Genomic DNA, 19,067 nt, shown 5'->3' with positions numbered 1-19,067 from the left:
GCTTTCACTGATGAGGGCCTGGGTTCAATCCCTGGTCTGGGAACTAAGATCCTGCAAGACAACGTGGCACGGCCAAAATAAAATAAAATAAAAACGAGATTAATAGTGTCTACTTGATAGGATTGTGGTGGAGATTTAACAAAACAGTTAAAGCATTTGGCCCAGTGCCTGGCCAATCTTTCAAGCTCACTACATTTGATGGTAATATTATTATGTCAAGTGGTGAGTGCGCTGAGAAATGCAGATCAAATGTGTACTCATTCAGAGGAAGGAAAGGTCACTTCCAACTGGAGGGCAGGAGGGTGAATAGATTAAAGGAGGATCATGAAGAATTCACTTAAAATGGAGTTTTTCAAAAAAAAGGTAAGACGAGTATTTAGACTCTAAAATTTAGAATAGAAGGCTCTGTGAGGAAAGCAGCAAGGAGCTTGTTAGCTGTGGGAGGTGACGAGCAATAAAAATGCAAGTAAATAAATTAGATAATTATAGAGAGTGGTAATTAAACAGGATAATGGGAGAGAAAGTGAGGTGGAAAGGTGGGGCTGAAAAGTAAGCGATTAAGGGGGAAAACTTGATTCTATCACCAGGTAGAGCGCTGTTCATATGTAGATCAACTGCTATCTGTGAATGGATACTGAATAGTGGCCCAAACTGACGGAAATGCAAATAACTCTTAGAAACAGGGGCTATTAGTAATGCAAATATGAAAAAACCTCTGATTAAGCAGAAAAGCAACAAAACCCCCTAATCGATCTTTGAATGAATTGATCTGTGAATGAACACATTAACATCCTCATGATTTTGATGACAAGAAAAGACAACATTTTTTCTTTGTCTCTAGTTTGTCTTCTCTCACGCTAGAATTAAGTAAAATTAGTTAAAGCTAAAGCTATCATATTAAAAAAATTTTTATTTCTATATTTATTTTTTTTTGGCCACGCTACGCGGCTTGGATCTTAGTTCCCTGACTAGGGATCAAACCTAGGACCTCGGGCTTCCCTGGTGGCGCAGTGGTTGAGAGTCTGCCTGCCGGTGCAGGGGACACGGGTTCGGGCCCTGGTCTGGGAAGATCCCACATGCCGCGGAGCGGCTGGGACCGTGAGCCACAACTACTGAGCCTGCGCGTCTGGAGCCTGTGCTCCGCAGCGGGAGAGGCCACGACGGTGGGAGGCCCGCGCACCGCGATGAGGAGTGGCCCCGCTCGCCGCAACTGGAGAAAGCCCTTGCACAGAAATGAGGACCCAGCGCAGCCAAAGATAGATAAATAAATTTATAAAAAAAAAAAAAAAAAAAAAAACCTAGTACCTCGGCAGTGAGAGCGCAGAGTCCTAACCACTGGATCACCAGGGAATTCCCAAAGCTATCCTATTCTTATTGCTCTTATTTATTCATCCATTCAACAAATATTTTACTGAGAGTTTACCATGTGTCAGGCACTATACCATACCGGGGGAATACAGTGGATGGTCTTTCCTTGGAATTCTCATCTCTTGCTCCAGAGTGCTTTTGGAATAGGAGGACATATCAGGACCCCAGGCAGGTTCTGACACAGGTCTACTGATGTTTTTGGATAGGGGTAGGAGGGGACCTGGTATTATAAAGGGCCCAGAGTGTGTCCTGAAATGGTCTATGGTAAGAAGACAATTGAAGAGTTTTGGAAAAGACTTTAATGTCCCCAAATTTTATTTGAACTAAAACATTATTTGCCTTTCACATTCCTCTGTGCACTCCATTCCAAGGTTCCTCTCATCACTCCTCCTTCTATACCTGTCCTCGTCTTTTGCTCTCCAAATTTACCAAATAAATCTCCTCCTTTCCACCCATTCCAGCTCCTGCTGTTCTTCACAGCCAGTCTCTGGGCTCAGCCCCAAGCCTCGAGGGGCAGTAAATGGATTCAGAGTTGCTGCTCAAACACAGATCCCCATGGAAACCAAAGGACTAAGAAAACAAAAAGAGAGGAAGAGGCAGCCACGGCCTGACCTTTTATGCTCACTCTTCAAATTCTTTTCGCTCTTGGGCGTGAAGGCAAGTGCTTATTTGTATAACTAGTGGAACCAAAGAACCTGACCCCTGCCCCCACCCCCAAAATTTCTTAAGAACATCTCTTCTCTTTGATAGTAAGTGAAGAGCAGTGGGACACCTCCACCTGGTGGTAGAAATACTATATTACCGCCAAGACGAGAGATTTATGAGGGAGAGCCTGCAATGCAGGCTTAGCGGCAAAAGGAAGAGGATGCAAAGGCATAACATGCAGGAGCAACTCCTACGAAAGTGTTTAGCATTTACTACCTGCTCCTTCTCACATAGATATATATATATATTTAAACATCCTTATTGGAGTATAATTGCTTTACAATGGTGTGTTAATTTCTGCTTTATAACAAAGTGAATCAGCTATACATATACATATATCCCCATATCTCCTCCCTCTTGCGTCTCCCTCCCACCCTCCCTATCCCACCCCTCTAGGTGGTCACAAAGCACCCAGCTGATCTCCCTGTGCTATGCGGCTGCTTCCCACTAGCTATCAATATTATATTCGGTAGTGTATATATGTCCATGCCACTCTCTCACTTCGTCCCAGCTTCCCTTCCCCCTCCCTGTGTCCTCAAGTCCATTCTCTACGTCTGCGTCTTTTTTTTTTTTTTTTTTTATAAATTTATTTATTTATTTTTGGCTGTGTTGGGTCTTCGTTTCTGTGCGAGGGCTTTCTCCAGTTGCGGAGAGCGGGGGCCGCTCTTCATCGCGATGCGCGGGCCTCTTACTGTCGCGGCCTCTCTTGTTGCGGAGCACAGGCTCCAGACGCGCAGGCTCAGTAGTTGTGGCTCACGGGCTTTGTTGCTCCGCGGCATGTGGGATCTTCCCAGACCAGGGCTCGAACCCGTGTCCCCTGCATTGGCAGGCAGACTCTCAACCACTGCGCCACCAGGGAAGCCCTACGTCTGCGTCTTTATTCCTGTCCTGCCCCTAGATTCTTCAGAACCATTTTTTTTTTAGATTCCATATATATGTGTCAGCATACGGTATTTGTTTTTCTCTTTCTGACTTACGTCACTCTGTATGACAGACTCTAGGTCCATCCACCTCACTACAAATAACTCGATTTCGTTTCTTTTTATGGCTGAGTTATATTCCATTGCATATATGTGCTGCACCTTATCCATTCGTTGATAGACACTTAGGTTGCTTCCATGTCCTGGCTATTGTAAATAGAGCTGCAATGAATATTGTGGTACATGACTCTTTCTGAATTATGGTTTTCTCAGGGTATATGCCCAGTAGTGGGATTGCTGGGTCGTATGGTAGTTCTATTTTTAGATTTTTAAGGAACCTTCATACTGTTCACATATATTTAAAAAATATTTAAATATTATCTTTATGTTGATGACTCAGTTGTTTTTGCATCTGATCCAAATATGGGTACACAAGGTCTAGTCTCACACCTCCCAACTCTGCAGCAGATATTTCCTACCTGAATGTCTTGTCACCACAGATTCAGTGTAATTCCAGAGCTGGATGGTGCTCTTCTCTTCCTTTCCTTTCCCTTCTAGAGGGCAGCCTTTGCTAGTTTACAAAGGGAAGCCAGAAGGTGTTTATTCCACTGTCTCTTTGGTATATCCTCTCTGGTTTCTTCAGGGGTATGATCCTTTCTGCTGCCACTAGGGATCGTCTGTGCCCCCTCCCACCCACCCACCCATAGATTGTCTCCCTTTCTCTTCAGGAGCTAGGAGGGAATAGGGAAGAACAGATCCATCTCCTTCCTCTTGTGTCTTGATTCCCTCAGATTTCCCAGGACGAATACACCAGAGGACCTGTGATGTTCTTAACTGGAAAGTTCGGGCAATTTCAGAGGGGAATTACAATGTAAGAGAGATAAAAACTGAAGTTCTAGCTAGCCTGAATTTTCCCTTTCACTGTGCAATGGAAGGTAGACTTGGATCTTTACAGGAAGGGGTGTCCCCATGGGTCCTCCCTCCATTCCTGACCTGCCAGTGGAGGCTTCAGTTTCTGGAGTTCCTTAAGTCCAACCTTCTGAGTTCTTTAAATCCAATCTTTCTACAGTGAGAGCTGTGGGCTTTCTGATGCCTATACAGGTTGATCTATTAAGTGAGCACATCTCTCAGGGTCATTCATTATTATCATTATTAATTAATTGAGTCAACACAATCTGAATCCATACTAAAGATACCCTACCTCCCTTTTAGCAAAGCTCTGGTCCTTACCTTGCATTGAGGATTATATGATTCTTTCTTACTCCCCTGGGAGGGCCTGGTGACATGATAGAAACACTTCATACTTTTTTTTTTTTGGCCGTGCCATGTGGCTTGCAGGATCTTAGTTCAGACCAGGAATCAAACTTGGGCCCCCTGCAGTGGAAGCGCAGAGTCCTAACCACTGGCCTGCCAGGGAATTCCTGAGTTTCAGTTTTATCTGGGGACTTATTAAGGACTATAGCCCAGGAGACAGCCTCTCAGGTAGCTGTGAGGAACTGCTCTGAAGAGGTAGGGGGGGAGGTCAGTAAGTCTGATTTTGGAGAAGGGGGCGGGTATGTGCAATCAAGCACACGTCTCGGTGGAGGGCTCCTGCTAGTCATGAGGCACAGATATCTCAGTTAATGATTTTGGTGCTTTTCCAAGTATGGGAAGATACAAGCAATTGGGTTCACAAAATTTTCTCCTGAAAATATCTAATTATCTGAGGGTGTTCTGCCAGTTTTCCCAGAGCACAGACTGCCTCATTCCTGAGCTCCACCCTGAAATCCTTTTGTGTTGTGTTGAAGGTCAGGGACTGCAGTGGCTAATGACTCAATCCTTGTACAGCTGGATGGCAAGCAAGAATTTTTATTTGGCACTTTTAATATCTGATTCTCAGTCATAATGGATGCCAGCCTCGACAAAATTCTTTTGACTCAGAGTCTCTCTGATAGGAGGGGGTGAGGGATTGGGGGAGGAGAGTGATTCACTATTCCCTCCCATCTATATCAGCATACCTAAACTACAACTAATTATCTTGTCCCTTAAAGCAGCTTTGCCTCCCAACTTTACCTTCCCTGTAGAAGGCACTTTGTTCTATTAATTAGTCGGTCTTTACTTCCATTTTCCTTTTTCCTTAAAAACAAAACCAAAAATAGAGACCTGGAAAAAAACCTAAACAACCACAACAGATCGATCCTTTTATTAAAATACTTCTCATAACCTTGTCTCATAAAATACTGTGGAGGGACTTACCCGGCGGTCCAGTGGTTAAGACTCCGTGCTCCCAAGGCAGGGGGCACGGGTTCAATCCCTGGTCAGGGAACTAAGATCCCACATGCCACAAGGCGTGGCCAAAAAATAAAAAAATAAAAAAATAAAATATAAATTACTTAAAAAAATACTTCTCATAGTCCTGTCTCATAAAATACTGCGGAAATATTCTCCTTCTATTTCCACAGGTACTTCCTAATCCAGATCTTCAGCACTTCCCTCTGAAGAATTACCTCTAACCCTCCTACCCCCATTTTCTCACTTACAGGCTACCCCTTCACCCCCACCTTTATGTTCTATTCCATCCTACAAACTATTTGTTAAATATCACTTGCATCAGGTCCCTTGTCTATCCCAAATCTTTCATTGGCTCTCAGATTGCTAGTACATGCAGTAATATTTCCCCTAATGCCTGAGTACTCATCCTTACCAAATAGACTTACTCTCCCTGTCTGCTGCAGGCTTTTTTTTTTTTTTTTTCCTGCAGCAGTTTGGCCAGGCTACCTCCTGGCCCCATAATCACTTCCATCACTGTACTTCCTCATGTCCTAGAGCCCTCCTTTCCTCCCTGACTGCTCCAGCTTCTATGGGTCTTCATCTTCGCTGGAAGGCTGCAATACTTTTAGTATTCTGCCCACAGTCTAACATGGAACATTGTTTGCTGCTTTTTAGTAATGTGTATTAGCTTTGTCACTCCAACTAAATAGTCAGAGAGGAGGTCAGGGCTTTTATGCACCTTCTATAACGCCACAGCTCTGGGCACAGGCTGAGCATACTGTAGGTTCTCATTAAACTTTCTACTTGCATGTGAGTCACCTGTGACCTTTCCTTTCTCCATAATAGCACAGCACATTGTTTATACCTTGATTATACCACTTACCAGGGTTCACCTTTTATCAAATGTAGAGCCCATACCTATTTCTTTGGCTGCACTGGGAGTTCCTCAGGCATAGAGACCATATTGTATTCATTTTGCACTGTTCACAGCATTTAGTAGAGTGCTATAGTAAGAAGAAGCTCAAAACTTTTTTCCCCAGCCTAAATACCTTTATAGAACTGAGGGAAACAATTCATATATTTGGAAGACAGATCCATTGACAAGATAATGGTAAATTTAAAAAAGAGAGATTTCTATAACAAATTAACTCTTCCATTTATAATAAAACATTTATAATTGAAGTTTTAAAAATTTATTTATTTTAAAATTTTAGGTACAAAGAACTAGTGTTTCTCTCAGCAGATAGATATTTTGGATAATCCATTCAAGGAAAATCATTTAGTCCAACTTGATGAGTCTTGTATCTGTCTTTTTTTTTTTTTTTTTAATAAATTTATTTATTTATTTATTTATTTTTGGCTGTGTTGGGTCTTCGTTTCTGTGTGAGGGCTTTCTCCAGTTGCGGCAAGTGGGGACCACTCTTCATCACGGTGCGCGGGCCTCTCACTATCGCGGCCTCTCTTGTTGTGGAGCACAGGCTCCAGACGCGCAGGCTCAGTAGTTGTGGCTCACGGGCCCAGCTGCTCCACGGCATGTGGGATCTTCCCAGACCAGGGCTCAAACCCTTGTGCCCTGCATTGGCAGGCAGACTCTCAACCACTGTGCCACCAGGGAAGCCCCTGTATCCTTCTTTTAGTGTTGTAAAGACTGGCTGAATTTATTGAGGCCATATTTACAGATCAGACCATTCTGGTTTGAGCAGATTTGGAAAAAGTGGGAAACACAGCTGAATTTTTGAAGGTGGTTCCGATAGAGCTGCTGGTGATCCATCTTGCTTTCAGGGGAGCAGTGAGTCAAAAACAATTGGTTTTTTGGTTTGTTTGTTTAATTTAATCAAATTCTTTAAGATCCTGCTCTGGATCTTTCTCCAGGTTATAACAACAACAACAACAACAATAATAATAGCAGCTAATGCCTACCTAACATTTATGTATCCCTTACTCTATGCCATGCACTGTTCTAAGTGTTTTTGCTCATTTAATGTTTACAACAACCTTATGAGCAGGACTGGGACTAGGGGTGGGGCAAGAGAGGCATCTGGGGAACAAAATTTAAGAGACACTGACTCAGGGACACACAAGTGCACTTCCGCACCCTAGGTGCTTCTCTTGCTTCACCCTGGTCCTGGCCATGCTTATCAAGAAGGTACTAGTATATACCCCTTTTTCAGACGAGTAAACTGAGGCACCGAGAGATTAAGTAACTTGACTAAGGTCACACAAGTAGTGGCAGAACTCGGATTTGAATCCTAGAAGTCAGGCCTCAGAATTTGCTCTTAACCAGTCCCCTACACTGTCTTTTTTTTTTTTTTGAAGTATAGTTGAATTACAATGTTGTGTTAATTACTGCTGTACAGCAAAGTGACTCAGTTATAAATATATATACATTTTTTTTCATATCCTTTTCCATTATGGTTTATCATAGGATATTGAATATAGTTCCCTGTGCTATACAGTAGGACCTTGTTGCTTATCCATTCTATATTTACCAGTTTGCATCTGCTAATCCCAAGTTCACAATTCAACCCCCTCCCACCCCTCTCCCCCTTGGCAACCACAAGTCTATTCTCTATGTCCCCGATTCTGTTTCTGCTTCATAGATAGGTTCATTTGTGCCATATTTTAGATTCCACATATAAGTGATATCATATGGTATTTGTCTTTCTCTTTCTGACTTCACTTAGTATGATAATCTCTAGTTGCATCCATGTTGCTGCAAATGGCATTATTTTGTTCTTTTTTATGGCTGAGTAGTATTCTGTTGTATATATGTACCACATCTTCTTTATCCATTCATCTGTTGATGGACATTTAGGTTGTTTCCATGTCTTGGCTATTGTGAATAGCTGCTATGAACATAGGAGTGCATGTATCTTTTTGAATTATAGTTTTGTCTGGATATATGTCCAGGAGTGGGATTGCTGGATCATATGATAATTCTATTATTAGTTTTCCGAGGAACCCCTATACTGTTTTCCACAGTGGCTGCACCCACTTACATTTCCACCAATAGTGTAAGAGGGTTCCCTTTCTCCACACCCTCTCCAGCATTTGTTATTTGTAGACTTTTAATGCTGGCCATTCTGACCAGTGTTAGGTGGTACCTCATTGTAGTTTTGATTTGCATTTCTCTAATAAGTAGTGATGTTGAGCATCTTTTCATGTGCTTCTTGGCCATCTGTATGTCTTCTTTGGAGAAATGTCTATTTAGATCTTCTGCCCATTTTTTTGACTGGGTTGTTTTTTTGATATTGAGCTGCATGAGCAGTTTGTAAATTTTGGAAATTAATCCCTTGTTGGTTGCTTCATTTGCAAATATTTTCTCCCATTCTGAGGGTTGTCTTTTCATTTTGTTTATGGTTTCCTTTGCTGGAACACAGTATATTGTTTTAAAAATGAAATTTATTGAGGTATAATTTACAAACAATAAAATGCAGCCATTTTCTTTTTTTATTGAGGTATAAGTGACATACAATATTATGGTAGTTTTAGGTGTACAACATAATGATTTGACATTTGTGTACATTGCAAAATGTTCACCACAATAAGTCTAGTTAACACGTGTCACCATACAGAGTTACAGATTTTTTTCCTGGGATAAGAATTTTTAAGATTTACTCTTTTAGCAACTTTCAAATATGGAAACAGTATTATTAAGTATAGTCACCATGCTGTACATTACATCCCATGACTTATTTATTTTATAACTGGAAGTTGTACTTTTGACCCCCTTCATGCATTTTGCCCACCCTCCACCTCTGGCAGCCACCAATGTGTTCTCCATCCTCATGAAATGATCTTTTTTTCCCCTGGTAATATGCTTGCCCTGAAATATAGTTTTCTGATATTGATTAACCACATCAGCTTTTAAAACTTTTAATTATTTGGGACCCCTTCAAACAGGTACTTGCAGTTTGTTGATGAAGATTCTGATACCAGTTCTGATGTGTGTGTATGTTTTTCCCACATCACCAAGCAATTCTAGGATGCCAGCTGGGTGTCCTATAGTTCAACTCAATTCTGACACTCTCTACCAGGTGGTATAGCATCAGATTCCACAGGTTGAGGGCTCAGTCCCATAAGACTGCCTCCACTTCAGATGCCAATTGCAAGTCCAGGTTGTTACCTATACTTCTGACTGACTGGCTATAAATCAGGTTCCCAGATGCCCTCCTTGGGTTTGATCAGTTTGCTAGAGTGGCTCACAGGACTCAGGAAACCAGTTTACTCACTAGATTATAGGTTTACTATAAAAAGATATTACTTAGGAGCAGCCAGTTGGAAGAGATGCATACAGTGAGGTATGGGGAAAGGGTGCGGAGCTTTCATGCCCTCTCCAGGGCTCCACTCTCCCCAAATCTCCATGTGTTTACCAACTTGGAAGCTCTCTGAACCCTGTCCTTTTGGGTTTTTAATGGAGGTTTCATTACATAGGCATGTTTCATTGGCCATTGGCAGTGATTCAACCTTCAGCTGCTCTCCCCTCCCTGGAGGTCAGGGGGGTGGCACTGAAAGTTCCAATCCTTTAATCTCATGGTTGGCTCCCCTGGCAACCAGACCGCATCTTTAGGTACTTTCCAAAGGTCATCTCATTAATATGATGAAAGACATCTTTATGACTCTCATCACTTAGGATATTCCAAGGGTTTTAGGAGCTATGAGCCAGAAAAGGGGATGAAGATCAAATACGAATTTACTATAAATCACAGTATCACAATTGACTTTAAAAAATCAAGTTACAAAATTTTATTACAAATTAAAAATGACGTTCTTAAAAATCTCAGCTTGACCAGATATGAAACAATTAAAAAACCCTTAAAAGTGTATTGAGAAAACTGGGTTTAAAAAAACCCACATTTGTCAGTACGCAAAATATATGTCTTGTTGACCTGAAACAAATAGACTACCAGATATTTCTCCAGCAAAGATGGGTTTATTTGAGATCAGCAGAAAATTGCAATTTGGGGTCTGTAATAATGGCATCCATGTGCAAGTCTCCACAAGGTAATGGAAGGAGGTTCTTTTTTTGGCCACAGTGCACGGTTTGTGGGATCTTAGTTTCCCAACCAGGGATCACACCTGGGACCCCAGAAGTGGAAGCGAGGAGTCCTAACCACTGGACCACAAGGGAATTCCCAGGAAAATGTTTTTTAGAGAGGAAAAGGAAGTTGGGAGGGTCCTAGGAAAGAAGAGTTTTTCTTCTTCCTGTTGGGTTCTGTTAATGTCGCAGGGCCTGAGAGCTCCCCCTTCTGGTATCCCAACTCTATTTAATTGAAGTTTCCATTTACTAATTTTACAGTCTTTAGGTAAAAATATTAAAAACCCCAAGCTGCATAGATAATGCAGATAGTTCTAATTATCTTGTCAATGGGCAAAAAACAAGCACTTAAGGTCTTCAGCTCCAACCTTTTTTACTGCTGGAATTCCATATTCATTCCTTCTTAAAATTATTTATTTATTTAATTTATTTTTGGCTGTGTTGGGTCTTCGTTGCTGCGCACTGGCTTTCTCTAAGTTGTGGCGAGTGGGGGCTACTCTTCGCTGCAGTGAGCAGGCTTCTCATTGTGGTGGCTTCTCTTGTTACAGAGCATGGGCTCTTAGGCTTCAGTAGTTGTGGCACATGGGCTCAGTACTTGTGGCGCACGGGCTAAGTTGCTCTGCGGCATGTGGGATCTTCCCAGACCAGGGCTCGAACCCATGTCCCCTGCATTGGCAGGTGGATTCTTAACCCCTACACCACCAGGGAACTCCCATATTCATTTCTTCTTGTTGGATGGCTAAACAGGATGATGATCGAGGTGGTAAACCAACCTCTACTCAGGTTAGCCCTGCTCAGCTTTAGGAACAGATGAATTTTCAGCTGCTGGAGCACCTGCTTTTGTCTCTGTGCCATGTTGTGGTTTAGGGTTTTCTGGGAATCTTCAGAGGTGACTGAAGTTGTGGTAGTACCAACCTTGAGGTGGCTGCTGACCTTGATCTCATCTCCTTGATTTTCCTTCTCCTTTTTGTTGCTGTCTTCTCTATGCTGTCTTTGGTGAGGAGGACCCTTAAGGAATCATGATCTACAACCCCAATACATATTCTGTCTCACTGGTGTTAAAAAACAAAATTTAACTGAGTAAATTTAAAGATCAAATTGGCTTTATTCATTGATTCATGAATTGGGCAGCATCCCATCTAGCAAACAGAAAGGAGCTTCAAAGAGCTACTGAAAAGGAAAAGATTTTTATAGACAGAAGGGGGCAGGGACAAGGAAAAAAAGTGGATTACCTAATCTTTCTATGGAAGGGGTCTGTCAGGCAGATTGCCTCATTACTGCTGACCAGGAAATTCCAGACTGACCAGTTAAGATCACATTCCTGGGGGAGATTGAAACTGCAGTTTGGTTTGGTATTAAGTTTCAGTTTGGTGAGGCGGGCTTAGCACAAGTGACTCCATTTTGGGTCTGATGTCTCTTTTTTAATGCTAGTCTACCTTGATCTCCTATCCCCTGGTTATCAGCACACTCCACTACTTTTTCCTGCACCAGAGGAATACTGTGGTCAATGCTCATAGGTCTCTGTGTGTAGTAGGATGAGAACTGTGGCCTGAGGTTGGGTTGGCCCTATTGGAACTGGCCTTCTGGACCACTCTCCCATCCCTCATTCTTTTCCTTATTCTTACTGTTTTGGTAATTCTGGTAATTGGTAGAAAACCCCTACCATGTGGGTAGCATCTATAATGGTTACAGTCTGCTGCATATTTACTGCTTGCACTGGAACTCCAGTAGGGCCTGTAACATTTGCTAATTCCATACCCTTTTCTCCTCAAAACATCAAACTCCACAGTGTCTCCATCTCCTACATTGCAAAGTTGGATACATGTTGTATCACGTATTAGTACCTCATTCTTTTTTATTACTGAATAATATTCAATTTTACAGCTATTCTACACTTTGTTTATCTATTTGTCAGTTGGTAGACATTTTGGTTGTTTCCACTTTGGGGCTTTTATGAATAACACTGCAATTAATATGCATATACAACCTTTTATGTGAATATACATTTTCAATTTTCTTGGGTATAGGAGTAGATTTGCTGGGTTATGATAGCTCTGTGCTCAGCATTTTGAGAAACTGCCAAATTGTTTTGCAAAGTACCTTACCATTTTACATTCCTGCAAGTAATGTAAGTTTCTCTAATTCCAGTTTCTCCACACCCTTTCTGACACTTGTCACTGTCTGTCTTTTTGATTTTAGTCATCCTAGTGAATGTGAAGTGGTATCTCATTGTGATTTTCATTTCCCTGAAAGCTTAATTATGTTGAAATTTTTTTTTCATGTGCTTATTGGACATATGTCAATCTTCTTTGGAGAAATGTCTAGTCAAATCCTTTGTCCATTTTTAAGCTGGGTTGTCTTTTTATTGTTGAATTGTAAGAGTTCTTTATATATTCTGGATACAAGTTATACCATTTATATTTAATATGATTATCGATGGGGTTTGGTTGAAATCTACCATTTTGCTATTTATTTCCTATTCTCATTTTTCCTATTTTCTTTTTCTTTTTTCGAGGGGATTAATTGAGTTTTTAAAAAATATTTTATTCCATCTCCACTGTTACCTAATTAGCTATACCTCTTTATTTGTAGCTGTTTCTCTAGCATTTATAGTATACATCTTTAATGTAGCACACCATCAAATAAAATACCACTGACTACATAATATAAGAATCTTTCAAACTTACATTTTCCTCCTCCCAGCCTTTTTGTTATTATTTTCATATATTTTACTCCTGCATGTTACAAACTCCACAATGCATCATTATTATTTTTGCTCTGAGTAGTCAAAATTCTTTTAAGGAGATTTAAAAGCTAGCTGGTTACAAAACATCTTGATACTCTTTGCCTTGAGGTAGGCAATCTGTGAAATGCTCTGGACATTTTTTTGGCTCTGAACTTTTACTCAAGCAGTAGAAAAAATGAAGGGGTGTTGAGTCAGATACTTCTGGAAACTAAGTTCCAGGCTGCTTACTGGGCTTTTGGGAGCCCATGGATTGATACCAATTACTTAGTATTCATGGGTGAGCTTTCACCTGTCAGTGAACTTTTTGAATCCCTGGTGTGTATTGCAAATTACCAAAGGTTTGGAGCTCTTCCATATCTGGAGTCTCCTGGCTTTATTGTCCACTTATTAAATTGCTAAGTGAATGGGACTAATAACAGGAAATTCACTGGAATGGAAAACTTTTAATAATACCCCTGAGTATTCATTGATGGCAAGTTCAGTTATAGTCATGCAATGATCACTTCAAAATCCTATGTCAGATAGATAAAAATCACAAAGCTTTCAAGCCTAAAGCCCATCTCGTGCAGAATTCTGTGCTCTGTGATTTTACATCCTAGGCTTCTGTAACAGGGTATAAGAGGAGAAATGAATCATTAGAGGAGGTACAGGAATAGATGGTAAGTGTTTGATGTCAGTGGAAAATCTATATTAAACAAGCAAGATAGGTCTATAAACAAATGTTACTGATTATGCATTGAAGAATATTGCTTTGGCCTTTATAAGACAGTCAGAGTTTAATAGCGCTCCTGGGTTGATTGATTTGATATAATGACACAGAGTTTTCCTATCCTCTTTCTGCCTCATCTTTATAAGGTGATAATGGTTATTATTACTTATTTAAGGTGGATGTTGAGGGAAGGAGAGAGGAGATAATAAGATCTTCAAGAGAAGTTTATCTCCTGAGAGTGATAAATGAACAGTGGTCTTCGTGTGTATCTAAACTTTCCTAAACCTAAACCACATTTTCACCTCTAAAACCATTGCAAGGAAGGTAATTGTATTAGTTAGGATTCTCCAAAGAAACATAACCAATAGGATCTCTCTCTATATATATCTATTTATCATCTATCTTTCGATTGAAATAAATTTTATATATCTATCTATCTCTATCTCTATATATGGAGAGAGAGAGAGAGAGAGAGAGAGAGAGAGAGAGAGAGGGAGAGATTGATTTATTTTTAAGGAATTGGCTCATGAGATTGCGGGCCTGACAAATCTGAAGTCTGCAGGACAGGTCAGGCAGGCTGGAAATTCTGGCAGGAGTAAGCCTTTCAGTCTTGAGTCTAAAGACAGTCTGGAGGCCAAATTCCTTCTTCTGGGGATCTTAATCTTTTCTTTTAAGACTTTGACTGATTGTATTAGGCCTACTCACATTATAAAGGGTAATCTGCTTTACTCAAAGACTACTGATTTAAATGTTAATCACATCTAAAAACACCATCACAGCAACAGCTAGATTGTATTTGAAGGCACAACTGGGTATTATGGCCTAGCCAAGTTGACACAAAAAATTAACCATCACAATAATTAAAGGGGAAGGGACTTCCCTGGTGGCACAGTGGTTAAGAATCTGCCTGCCAATGCAGGGGACACGGGTTCGAGCCCTGGTCCAGGAAGATCCCACATGCCATGGAGCAACTAAGCCTGTGTGCCACAACTACTGAGCCCGTGTGCCTAGAGCCCGTGTTCTACAACAGGAGAAGCCACTGCAGTGAGAGGCCCGCCCACTGCAACGAAGAGTAGCCCCTGCTCTCTGCAACTAGAGAGAGCCCACGCACAGCAACGAAGACCCAACGCAGCCAAAAATAAACAAATAAATAAATAATTAAAAAAAAATGATCAAAGGGGTAAAATTATTACCTACTTTCCAGATAACGAATATAAAAGTCAAGTGACTTGCCCAAGTGTACCAGAGATATGATAGATGAGTTGGTTAAAGGAGTAAAAAGAAGCAGAATCCAAATTTTTGGATATATTAACTCACAAAATAAGTCTTCACTTAATAATATTTTTAATTCAGCAGGACAATAACAGAACCTAAGACTAACTGGATTTGATTTGACACAACTCCTTAAAAACTTTTATATTTTTTCTCCAGCTTTATTGAAGTATAATTGACAGACAAAAATTATATATATTTAAGGTGACAACGTGATGATTTGCTACACATATACATTGTGACATGATTACCAAAATCAAAACACTTTTATATTTTCTTGACACAAAATTTTAAGCTTAAAGTTAGTATCAGGTCATATCTCATAAAGTATTCAATTTATTTATATTAGCTAAAGATAAATACTTTCTTTCTATAATAAATGTTTGTTGAATGAATGAATGGCCTTTGAGTAACAGATTTTGGAATGTGTTCAAATATAGTTCTAATGGTGCCCATGGTAGTTAATGATTAAAATGGAATGGCAAGTAGGCTTAGTTTTACCTTACTTGGCAGAAGAAGGCAAAAGTATTGAAAAGGACAAATGCAAAATTTACAGCGAAGGAAAGGGATTAACAAATTCAGAGACCAATATTAAAAGGGTGAAATGATTTAAATAGAAAACCAGTTACTAATGTCCAAATCAGAATGTTTTTTATTTTGTGTTTTTTAATATTTTGCTTTCTCCCTGTTTCATTTCAGAAGAAATTATGAAAGAAGTAAATGAAAGAACATTATAACAATTAGCTAAGCTCCCCTTGCATTGTTGGAGAAAACTGGTAAATTTTACCACCTCTTTATTTTCATTGCTTGCCATGTTTTTTTTGGGTATGCACATATACAATGGTACTGAGCAAGACTCAATCACTTGTTTGATATGGTGCATAAGTGTGTGGTGTTTAGAAGTTTAATAGAAGGCCTTTTAAGTTACAAGAATTATTTAACCTCTCTTCTGTCTCAGAACTCAGTATACTTTTTCAATGCGTTTGTTGCTTCCTACTAAGGCACCTACACTCCTCCCCTCCCCCCCGCCCCCTAATACACACACCCTCCAAGATTCTTCAAAATGCCTCGGATTATGACTTGTCACATTTTAGAGTTTGCCACAGTACCTGTTTCTTTTTTCTAGTTATCAAAAAAAGTCATATGGGGCTTCCCTGGTGGCGCAGTGGTTAAGAATCTGCCTGCCAATGCAGGGGACACGGGTTCGAGCCCTGGTCTGGGAAGATCCCACAGGCCGCGGAGCGACCAGGCCCGTGAGCCACAACTACTGAGCCTGCGCGTCTGGAGCCTGTGCTCCGCAACGGGAGAGGCCGCGACGGTGAGAGGCCCGCGCACCGCGATGAAGAGTGGCCCCCGCTCACCGCAACTGGAGAAAGCCCTCGCACAGAAACGAAGACCCAACAGAGCCAAAAATAAATATAAATAAATAAATAAATTTATAAAAAAAAAAAAAAAAAAAAGTCATATGATTATGGATTTGGGGATGGGGGAGGGATCAAGACAATCATTTCTCTCTGCCTTTTTGTATTTGAATCCCTAGCACAGTGCTTGCCTAGGCACTACAAGTTTATAGGATGAAAGTTGAATATGTTACAACCTTCCAAAGAAAGAATGAGTCTCTTCTACTGGCAGATGGTCATTCAGTCTTTGCTTGTTTGCCTAAGCAAGGGAGTCCTTATTACCACCAGAGAAAGCTTGTCCTTTCTGTGCGCTTACAAGTTAGTGCACAGAAGTCAGCATACAAGTTAGATGTGGGCTGTTCTGGAGAAGATATGGAAGACTACAGCTAAGGCATGATAGTTCTGCTCTCCTGGGCTTCCCTACCCAGTTTCACCCTCTGGAACAGAACTCACCATGACTATAGCCCTGCAATGTGTGAGGGAGTGTTGCTGAGAGCTTCCTTGGTATGCAGAGGAGGACACCATTGGTTCGTCCCTTAAACAATCCTCACCACTAAAACATCTGAGCAGCTTCTTTCTCAGAGGTTTCTTTTCCTGTCTTGATTGGGAACCAGATAAATCATATCATGATATACTATGAAGAATCAAATATTTAAAAACAACAATGCAATATACTGTGAAGAATAAAATCTTTAAAAAAGAAACTAAGTACAATATACTAAAAGATTTAGGAGTTAATGTAGCTCAGCTCTCTGGAGGCAACTGCTGAGTAGTAGAAAAATCTAAGGGCAGGGTAACTGGGACAGAGTTCCAATTCTGCCATGCAAAAGCAGGGCAAGCCTCAAAACATCTCTGAACTTAGCTGCATTCCATTTTATTAGAGAAATAAAGCTGTCAAAGTTTATTGTGTCCTTATGAGCTTCTACCTGTCTCTTCTTTAGGGTTGAAGCCCCTGGCATTCAACTGACACAGGCAGTTCTCTCATACAAGATCTCTTCAAGCAAGATCGTGGCAACTCAGAATTTTACAAATTCATTTGAAGCTAAAATGATGATAGTCTACTAGGATGGAACTCAGGTTCCTCTTGGCAAAAGGAGCCTTCTCTAAGTGTGTCTTTGCCAAGACTTGAGCCTATAGTGCTGAACTAGAGATCAGGAGGAAACAGAGAACAGGCAGAGAAAGATAGGGTTTGGAGTATCTCTGAGCAAACAGCAAAATAACTGCGCTGAAACTGAGGACTCAGGAGGTAAAGGAGACTCTGCTGCTTACGATGTTTGATCCCGACAATTCACTATACACCTGAGAGGAGTGATTTGAAAAATGGGAAAGTTCTTACTGTCTATATTGCAGAGCTGGTGTGGGAATTGCAGAGCTCTTGGGAGAAAGGTAGAAGGACAGGCAAAGGGTAGGAAGGGACAGATTTTCATTTTCTTTTAGCCTTTTATGAAGAATATCAATATACACAATACACACCAATATAACAATACTGATGTCCAGTGAGAATTCTGGTCCTTTTAGTTCAATTGCCCCTTTGTAGATAAGACTTTTACTGTTTTCCTTAAAAATCTTAGCAATTATTTTATTTTATTTTTTAAGGATTTTTTTGGATGCGGATCATTTTTGAAGTCTTTATTGAATTTGTTACAATATTCCTGCTGTTTTATGTTTTGGTTTTTTGGCCTCAAGGCATGTGGGATCTTAGATTCCTGACCAGGGATCAAACCCGCACACCCTGTATTGGAAGCCGAAGTCTTAACCACTGGACCGCCAGGGAAGTCCCTGAGCAATTATTTTAATGTACAGATCAACTTCCCCCCAAATTTTGAGACTTTTCATGTTTCTTACTTGCAGTGTTACTTTACAGATATTTTTTCAATTAATTCATGGAGTATTTGGCGAGTTTCTCCTTTGTGCCACATACTCTACTATGCAGAAAAATGAATGAGATATTTCCTTTCCTTCAAGATGTGCATAGTTGCACTTTCTTGCTCCTTAAAGGCCACTTTATGTTTTTTGGTTCAATCTCTGTTAAGCTGAGAGTGTAGGCTTAACAGAGAGTGTAGGCTTTGGAAAATTCAAATCCTACTTCAACCAATAGCTAACTGAGTAACCATGAGTAAATTAACTCAACCCTGTCAACATTTTGGAAAGCAGTTTGACAGCACTGTATTTTGAGTCATAACCTCTGAGCTAGTAAATTCATTTCTAATAATCAATTTCTAAAAAAAAATTTTTAATATTGGAGCAGTTATAATCATGCAAAAGAATTTGTTGAGCTAATATTGTTGTTCTATGTACTTTTTAAGATATTTTACATACTTCGTTGAACAAAACATACAAAGGTTCTTGCCCTTATGGAGTTTACATTCTAGAAGCAGGTGACAGACAATAATAAACAATAGACTAATTAAATAAGTAAAATACATAGTATGTTAAAAGGTGATGAGTGCTTTCAAAAAGTAAAAAAGTAGGGGCTTCCCTGGTGGCGCAGTGGTTGGGAGTCTGCCTGCCAGTGCAGGGAACACGGGTTCGAGCCCTGGTGTGGGAGGATCCCACATGCCGCGGAGCAACTGGGCCCGTGGGCCATAGCTACTGAGCCTGTGCGTCTGGAGCCTGTGCTCCGCAACGGGAGAGGCCGCGACAGTGAGAGGCCCGCGCA

General features: G+C 40.6%; 1 long non-coding RNA gene across 1 annotated transcript in view; it reads left to right on the top strand.

Moving 5' to 3' along the window:
• LOC309625507 overlaps positions 1 to 19,067 on the top strand; it is a 95,423-nt gene that overhangs the window by 35,836 nt on the left and 40,520 nt on the right. Inside the window, exon 4 of the long non-coding RNA XR_014242543.1 lies at positions 15,708 to 15,784. This is a non-coding gene — a long non-coding RNA (uncharacterized lncRNA). The remainder of the gene's footprint in view (positions 1 to 15,707; positions 15,785 to 19,067) is intronic.

This window comes from Balaenoptera borealis, assembly GCF_965194805.1.
Source record: "Balaenoptera borealis genome assembly, chromosome: 3".
Lineage (NCBI taxonomy): Eukaryota > Metazoa > Chordata > Mammalia > Artiodactyla > Balaenopteridae > Balaenoptera > Balaenoptera borealis.
This window is presented reverse-complemented; position numbering and strand designations above follow the sequence as displayed.